Source organism: Chiloscyllium plagiosum, chromosome 1 (assembly GCF_004010195.1).
Source record: "Chiloscyllium plagiosum isolate BGI_BamShark_2017 chromosome 1, ASM401019v2, whole genome shotgun sequence".
Classification (NCBI taxonomy): domain Eukaryota; kingdom Metazoa; phylum Chordata; class Chondrichthyes; order Orectolobiformes; family Hemiscylliidae; genus Chiloscyllium; species Chiloscyllium plagiosum.
Window position 1 is genome coordinate 23,457,077 of NC_057710.1, and position 8,318 is coordinate 23,465,394.

At 42.9% G+C, this 8,318-nt stretch overlaps 1 protein-coding gene across 3 annotated transcripts in view; it reads left to right on the top strand.

Annotated features, from left to right (window-relative positions):
• Positions 1 to 8,065, top strand: part of cd8a (CD8a molecule) — a 26,836-nt gene extending 18,771 nt beyond the window's left edge. For 2 of the 3 annotated variants that reach the window (XM_043703745.1, XM_043703568.1), the window contains exon 8: positions 8,029 to 8,065. The gene's annotated coding sequence lies outside the window, so the exon portion shown is untranslated. The remainder of the gene's footprint in view (positions 1 to 8,028) is intronic. The other variant, XM_043703658.1, reaches the window with a different exon arrangement.
• The last annotated feature ends 253 nt before the right edge of the window (positions 8,066 to 8,318 follow it).

Sequence of the window (8,318 nt, forward strand, 5' to 3'; positions counted from 1 at the left end):
TAACCTACTTGCTGGACTACAAGTCCGGATCCCATCCCCCTGCCAAATTAGTTTAAACCCCCCCGAAGAGTGCTAGCAAACCTACCCCCCAGGATATTGGTGCTCTTCTGGTTCAGGTGCAACCCGTCCTGCTTGTACAGGTCCCACCTTCCCCAGAATGCAGTCCAATTGTCCAAATACCTGAAGCCCTCCCTCCTTGCAGCCACGTGTTCAACTGCACTCTCTCCCTATTCCTATTATGGTGAAGAGATAGTTGGCAAGGCAAATTGGAATTGCATTTGGGGATCCTGCTTGAATTCCAAAACTGCTAGCTAAGTAGTTTTGCCCAGGAATTTGAAATTTGCTGACAATTTCCTGACACTTGAAAGCCTCCTAAAAAGGCCCTTAGAATTGGAGATTTCAGAGGGTTCTGAATCACTTCAGCTTATTAGTTACCCAGGAAAAGGTGAGGTTTAAAACTTTACTCAAGTTACTGGTAACCATCAATCTGAACACCCAAAAAAACCCCACTGACTACACTCAAATAATCCAATATCTTTTACCACCACCACATTAACTTGGCTCTGCTAATCATCTGACAACAACTCTCCACCCAAATGGCGTCCGACCTAATACCCTTCTCAACCCAATACCACCTATACCAACCTGATACTAACCTGACAAACACCACTGGACTCAAGACAATATCTCCCCCAACGCTGTCCTCCAATGACTTACCCCACCAGTTTCAACAACAGCCCTGCTCCCAATCCCACCTATCCTAAGGTCTTATCCACGTAACTAACATTCTACATACTTACCCACCTGGCACGCTATCTCCCTTACCCACATGGCACACAAACACATTATTTGCCACTGTACTGCCTATCTCTCCAATATGTGCCTCCTACCCTACCTCATTACATTAGCTGAGGAACATATTCCAGAGTCACAATTAGGTTTTGCACTCAACTCTTTTCATTAGCTGTCATAGCTGTCACAGAATATTTAAACTACATAATACTTATTGCTGGGCAGCATGGTGGTGCAATGGTGGTGGTGCACTGCTGCCTCTTGGCCTCACAGACCTAGGTTCAATTCCAGTTTTGGGTGAGTATCTGTGTGGAGTTTGCATACTCTCCCTCTGTCTGTGTGGGTTTGCACAGGGTGCTCTGGTTTCCTTCAAAGGTGGGCAGTTTAGGTGGATTGCCTATGCTAGGTTGTGCAAGCTAAGTGGGTTAGCCATGGTAAATGCAGGGTTATGGGGTTGGGATGCTCTTTGGAGGGTCAGTGCAGACTCGATAGACTGAATGGTCTCTTTCTGCACTGCAGGGATTCTATGAAAATGTTGATGTAGTTTCCACACAGATCCATTCCATTCGTGGCTCTAAGGAATCCTGGATTGGTGTTTACAGTTTGTTTTAACAGCTTGCCATATGCCTTGCAATTCTCTCAATATGTCCTGTCACCTTTGAAGATTAACAACATGAAAACCCTCATTATTCTCTCTGTGACAGCATCAAAAAATTCAATTGGATTGATTAGCAAGATTTGCTTTTAACAAATCCATGCTGCTCTCACACAAACAGAGCATTTCAAAGTTGACATTAAGGTTATGATTTACTGATGATTAGTAATTCTTGTGCTCCTCAATGGTTTGGAAACTGTAGCATAAAATAAGAGCTCACAGCCTTAGAGGTAGCTTAATAACATGAATAATGGATAGGTTAATAGAAAACAGAGAATTTGAATAAGGGGTGCATTTTTAGACTGGCAACCTGTAACCAGTGGAATGCCACAGGGATCAGTGTTGGGGCTACAATTATTTACAATTTATGTTAATGGCTTGGATGAAGACAGTGAATGTACTATAGCTGAGTCTATGCATAACACAAATAGGTGGCAAGGCAAGTAGTCAGCATGACACAAAGAGTTTACAGATAGATATTAAGCAAGCAGACAAAAACTTAGCAGATGGAACAGTAAAACTTTACAGTAGAAAAAGGTTAGGTTATGCATTTTGGCAGGAAGAATAGAAGATCTAAAAATTATTTAAATGAAGATAGATTTTAGAAAGTTACAGCACAGAGAGATTTGGGAATCCTCCTGCGTAAATCTTAAAAAAAACAATACCTAAGATCATAAAATAATAATGGAATGCTGATCTCTATTTCAAAGGGAATGGAGTGTAGAAGTAGAGACGTTTTGCCAAAAGAATACATGGCACTGATGATGTACAGCTAGAATACTGTGAACAGTTTTGGCCCCCTTATCTAATGAAAGATTATACTGGCACTGGAAGCAATCTGAAGAATACTCACTGGGCTGCTCCCTAGTATGGAAGGGTTCTCTTACGAGGAGAAGTTCAGTAGATTGGTCTTGCGTTCATTGGAGTTTACAAGAATGAGAACTAACCCTTTATCCCCTTTGCATCATAGAGTGAAGATTTGGGCTGTTTTGTAATCTATTGGTTACAATCAGCTGCACTGAGCAAGGCACATTCCTGATGCTAGACGTCCAAAGCACGCTCTCTATTTGTTATGGCAACTGAAGGGTAGAGGGAGTCCACAAATCCTTGCTAAAAAATTGTAATATCATGCTGTCAGCAATTCCCTGCTCCATTTCATGGGACTCACTCATTCAAGACCATCCAAACCAGGGAAGTGCAAAGAACAAAGAAAGTTTTCAGCCCAGGAACAGGCCGTTCGGCCCTCCAAGCCTGAGCCAATCCAAATCTACTGTGTAAACCTGCAGCCCAATTACTAAGCATCTGTATGCCTCTGCTCCCCACCGATTCATGCAGCTGTCCAGATGCATCTTAAATGAATCTACCACGAAGTATTATCCACGAAGCTGCCTTCCATTTCAAGCTTATCCTGTGACTCAGGAGGAGACCAAGCATGGAAGGAGCATGTGAAAATCCAAGTATCCCACCCATCCATCCATGTCTTCAAACCCAACTGTGGCAGAGTGTGCAAATCCACAAATTACAAGTGGAAGGAAGTCTTCCTGAGTCTCAAGAGGATATCTATGAGGAAGAGGAAATGCTATAGAGCTCCATATCTTTGTTGTGAAATGATCTATTTTCCCTTCAATTCCAGTTGAATGGTTTGGTAAGAGAGACTGGCAGGGGGAGGTAGAATCCAAGAATTCTTTAGTGATGCCTAGTTGCAGCATAGGTAGACAGGGGGTGAAGAAGGCATTTAGCATGCTTGCCTTAATTGCTCAGACCATAGAGTTTGGACATTGGTGAGGCCACTTTTGGAGTATTGTGTATAGTTCTGGTTGCTCTGCTATATGAAGGGTATTATTAAATTGGATAGGGTCAGAAATGTATTTTTCCAGGATCAGAGAGCTTGATTTATAAGGAGAGGTTGGATAGCTGGGATATTTTTCACTGGAGCATTGAAGGTTGAGGAATATCTTTATCGATGTTTGTAAAATCATGAGAGACATAGATAAAGTGAATAGCAAAAGTCTTTTGCCTAAGATGGGGGGGATTCAAAATTAGGGAGTCCATTTTTAAGGTGAGAGGAGAAAGATTTAAAAGGGACATGAGGGACAACATTCTCACACAGAAATGGAATGGACTGCCAAAGGATGTGATAGATGCAGGTACAGTTACAACATTTTAAAGTCATTTGGATAGGTACAAGAATAGGAGAGGTTTAGAGGGATAATTGGCAAGTTCTCCCTTTTTCCACACGAGGTGTGGAAGGTGCAAGGAATCACATTGGATTCCAGAAAGACAAAGGCCACAAGTGAATTATTAAATGACAAATAGTTGCTCTTAAGGATGGTGAATCAAATAAGAAAGCTGATTCCTAACCTAAACAGTCTCACTTAATCAATAAGAGAGCTTTTAAAGAGTCAGTAACATACTACACCTTTTCAGATGGTTAAGGAGAAGCTGATCTGTAAATGCATCAACTGTGGGGTTAGATTATTGTTTATCGTGGGATGATAGGCATCACTGGCCAGTAATTATTGTCCATCCCTAGCTGCCCTTGAACTGAACGGCTAGATAGACCATTTCAGAAGGCAGTTGTGAGTCAACCACATTTTTGCAGGTCTGGAATCACACGTAGGCCAGATCAGGTAAAGATGGCAGATTTCTTTCCCCAAAGAACCTTAGTAAACCAAATGGGTTTTTCCAAACACCATACATTTTTTGTTTGTTGAATTCCAATTCCATCCTCTGCCTTTGCAGGATTTGAACCTGAATCCCCAGAACATTAGCTGACTTTCTAGATTAGTAGCAGCCTTCTGAAATGGTCTATCTAGCCGTTCAGTTCAAGGGCAGCTAGGGATGGACAATAATTACTGGCCAGCAATAATTAGTCTGCAGATGATCTCCAGCATCTGCAGACCTCACTTTCTCCTCCTTTCTAGATTAGTAGCCCAGCAATAATACCAGGATATAGGTTTGCTCACTGAAGGTTCAGTTTCAGATGTTTTGTCACTATACGAGGTAATATCATCAATGAGCCTCTGGATGAAGCCCAGCAATAACACTGCTAGGCTATCACCTCCCTTTAATGCAGTTGCCCAGAGTCCCAAAACCAAGAAGCCCATATCCTTCCCATCAACAGCATTGACAGAAACCCATCAGAGACATGCTAGAATTGCTGTTGCATGAGGATGAGAATGGCTTAGGAGGTTATTTCATGAGATTGAGGTTCCAAGTCAAAACAGATCAGAAACCACCAGTCACAATACTGTGACAAAAGGAAATAGCATAAGTTCCATTGCAAAGGCAGAGATTGAGCTCAGACCAATGAGATATGACTGAATAAGAGCCTCTGTCCCAGCCAAGGCCCAGATTATGCTTGATATATACTATCCAGGATAACAGTGTCTCAGGCTGACAAACAGGACTTAATCTTCATTGAAGCGAATGAATCACAGTTTACTATAGTTATAAGTAAACTACCAACCACTGAGATGAAGCTAAGAGAAATTTGTGCAACTCGGACAGACGACCAGGAGTGCACAAAGATGAGACAGTTTTATCTGGAAGAGTCGGGTAGATATGGTTTAACAGATGAAGTTCTGAAGAGGTATCATGAACAGAAACAATATTTAATAATTGTAGATGACCTGTGTATATACCAGAACAGAGCAATTATCCTGAAATCTGTGAGTAAATAAATTCTACAACAACTTTATGTGGTACTCGGGAATCACAAAATGTAGAACTAGAGCTCAACAGCTTATATTGTGGTCAAGATTAGAGTGGGTGCTGGAAAAGGACAGCAGGTCAGGCAGCATCCGAGGAGCAGGAAAATCGATATTTCAGGCAAAAGCCCTCCCCGAAATGTTGATTTTCCTGCTCCTCAGATGCTGCCTGACCTGCTGTGCTTTTCTAGCACTACACTAATCTTGACTCTAATCTCCAGCATCTGCAGTACCCACTTCTGCCTAGCTTATACTGTGGCCAGGCATTTAGCAGAAAGTAGAAAATGTAATCTTGTTATGTGTCAGGTGCCAACAGAGCCATTAATGTCTTTAAAACTTCCTGAAGGGCCTTGAAATAGATTTGACTTCAGAGGGAAGACACGTTTATTTCTAATAGGCTCTTACTTTAGATGCATCAAAGTTTCAAAACTTCATACAACTGCAGTGGAGTCAGTGATTAGGGCAACACATGGTTCCCCGGAGGAAATAATTTTGGAGAATGGACCTCGATTTATGAACCTGAAATATAAGAAGTTCACCACAGGGGTCAATGAGGAGACAAGTTCTCCATTTCACCGTCAGTCAAGCAGAGAAGCAGAAAGGGTGGTCAAAACTGTAAAAATTGATGATGTTTGGAATGCAGATTGGGGATTAGCATTACTGAGCTAGAGATCAACAACAGCAAGAAACAATAGGATTTCCACTGGAAAAACTAGAGTCATTGAGATGTACAGCATGAAAACAGACCCTTCGGTCCAACTTGTCAATGCCGACTAGATATCCCAACCCAATCTAGTCCCACCGGCCAGCACCCAGCCCATATCCCTCCAAACCCTTCCTATTCATATATCCATCCAGATGCCTTTTAAATGTTGCAATTGTACCAGCCTCCACCACTTCCTCTGGCAGCTCATTCCATACATGTACCACCCTCTGCGTGAAAAAGCTGCCCCTTCGGTCTCTTTTATATCTTTGCCCTCTCACCCTAAACCTATGCACTCTAGTTATGGACTCCTATTCATGGGAATTCAGGCCAAATATAACTTTCAGGAAACTTGAGATGGTCAAGGAGATAGCAAGAAAGCATTAGAAATAATATTATTCAAGATAAAGGACAAAAGTACTATTGAATTTGACAATAAGTCAGATTGTCTCTTATCCAGACTGACAAACAGAGGGAACACTCCTTAAATTATATACAGTCAGTACAGCTGATATCAGGAGTCACACGACAATATGTTATAGTCCAACAAGTTTATTTGAAATCATAAGCTTTCGGAGTGCTGCTCCTTCATCAAATCATACAGTCATAGAGTCATAGAGACGTACAGCATGGAAACAGATCCTTCGGTCCAACCCGTCCATGCCGACCAGATATCCCAGCCCAATCTAGTCTCACCTGCCAGCACCCGGCCCATATCCCTCCAAACCCTTCCTATTTGAAATATCCATCCAAACTTGAAATATCCATCCAAATGCCTCTTAAATGTTGCAATTGTACCAGCCTCCACCACTTCCTCTGGCAGCTCATTCCATATACGTACCACCATCTGTGTGTAAATGTTGCCCTGTAGGTCTCTTTTATATCTTTCCCCTCTCACCCTAAACCTATGTCCTCTATTTCTGGACTCCCTGACCCAAGGGAAAAGACTTTGCCTGTTTACCCTATCCATGCCCCTCATAATTTTGTAAACCTCTATGAGGTCACCCCTCATCCTCCGACGCTCCAGGGAAAACAGCCCCAGCCAGTTCAGCCTCTCCCTATAACTTAAATCCTCCAACCCTGGCAACATCCTTGTAAATCTTTTCTGAACCCTTTCAAGTTTCACAACATCTTTCCGATAAGAAGGAGACCAGAATTGCATGCAATATTCCAACAGTGGCCTGACCAATGTCCTGCACAGCTGCAACATGACCTCCCAACTCCTGTACTCAATACTCTGACCAATAAAGGAAAGCATACCAAACGCCTTCTTCACCATCCTATCTACCTGCGACTCCACTTTCAAGGAGCTATGAACCTGCACTCCAAGGTCTCTTTGTTCAGCAACACTCCCGAGGACCTTACCATTAAGTGTATAAGTCCTGCTAAGATTTGCTTTCCCAAAATGCAGCACCTCGCATTTATCTGAATTAAATTCCATCTGCCACTTCTCAGCCCATTGGCCCATCTGGTCCAGATCCTGTTGTAATCTGAGGTAACCCTCTTCGCTGTCCACTACACCTCCAATTTTGGTGTCATCTGCAAACTTACTAACTATACCTCTTATGCTTGCATCCAAATCATTTATGTAAATGACTAAAAGTAGAGGACCCAGCACTGATCTTTGTGGCACTCCACTGGTCACAGGCCTCCAGTCTGAAAAATAACCCTCTACCACCACCTTCTGTCTTCTACCTTTGAGCCAGTTCTGTATCCAAATGGCTAGTTCATCTTGTATTCCGTAAGATCTAACCTCGCTAATCAGTCTCCCACAGGGAACCTTGTCGGACGCCTCATTGAAGTCCATGGAGATCACATCTACCGCTCTGCCCTCATCAATCTTCTTTGTTACTTCTTCAAAAAAAACTCAATTTTTAAGTTTGTGAGACATGATTTCCCACGCACAAAGCCATGTTTACTATCCCTAATCAGTCCTTGCCTTTCCAAATACATGTACATCCTGTTCATTGGGATTCCCTCCAACAACTTGCCCACCACTGAGGTCAGGCTCACCGGTCTATAGTTTCCTGGTTTGTCCTTACCACCCTTCTTCAACAGTGGCACCACATTAGCCAACCTCCAGTCTTCCAGCACCTTACCTGTGACTATCAATGATACAAATATCTCAACAAGAGGCCCAGCAATTACTTCTCTAGCTTCCCACAGAGTTAGATTAGATTACTTACAGTGTGGAAACAGGCCCTTCGGCCCAACAAATCCACACCGACCTGCCGAAGCACAACCCACCCATTCCCCTACATTTATCCCTTACCTAACACTACGGGCAATTTAGCATGACCAATTCACCTGACCTGCACATCTTTGGACTGTGGGAGGAAACCGGACCACCCGGAGGAAACCCATGCAGACACGGGGAGAATGTGCAAACTCCACACAATCAGTCGCCTGAATCGGGAATTGAACCCGGGTCTCTGGCGCTGTGAGGCAGCAGTGCTAA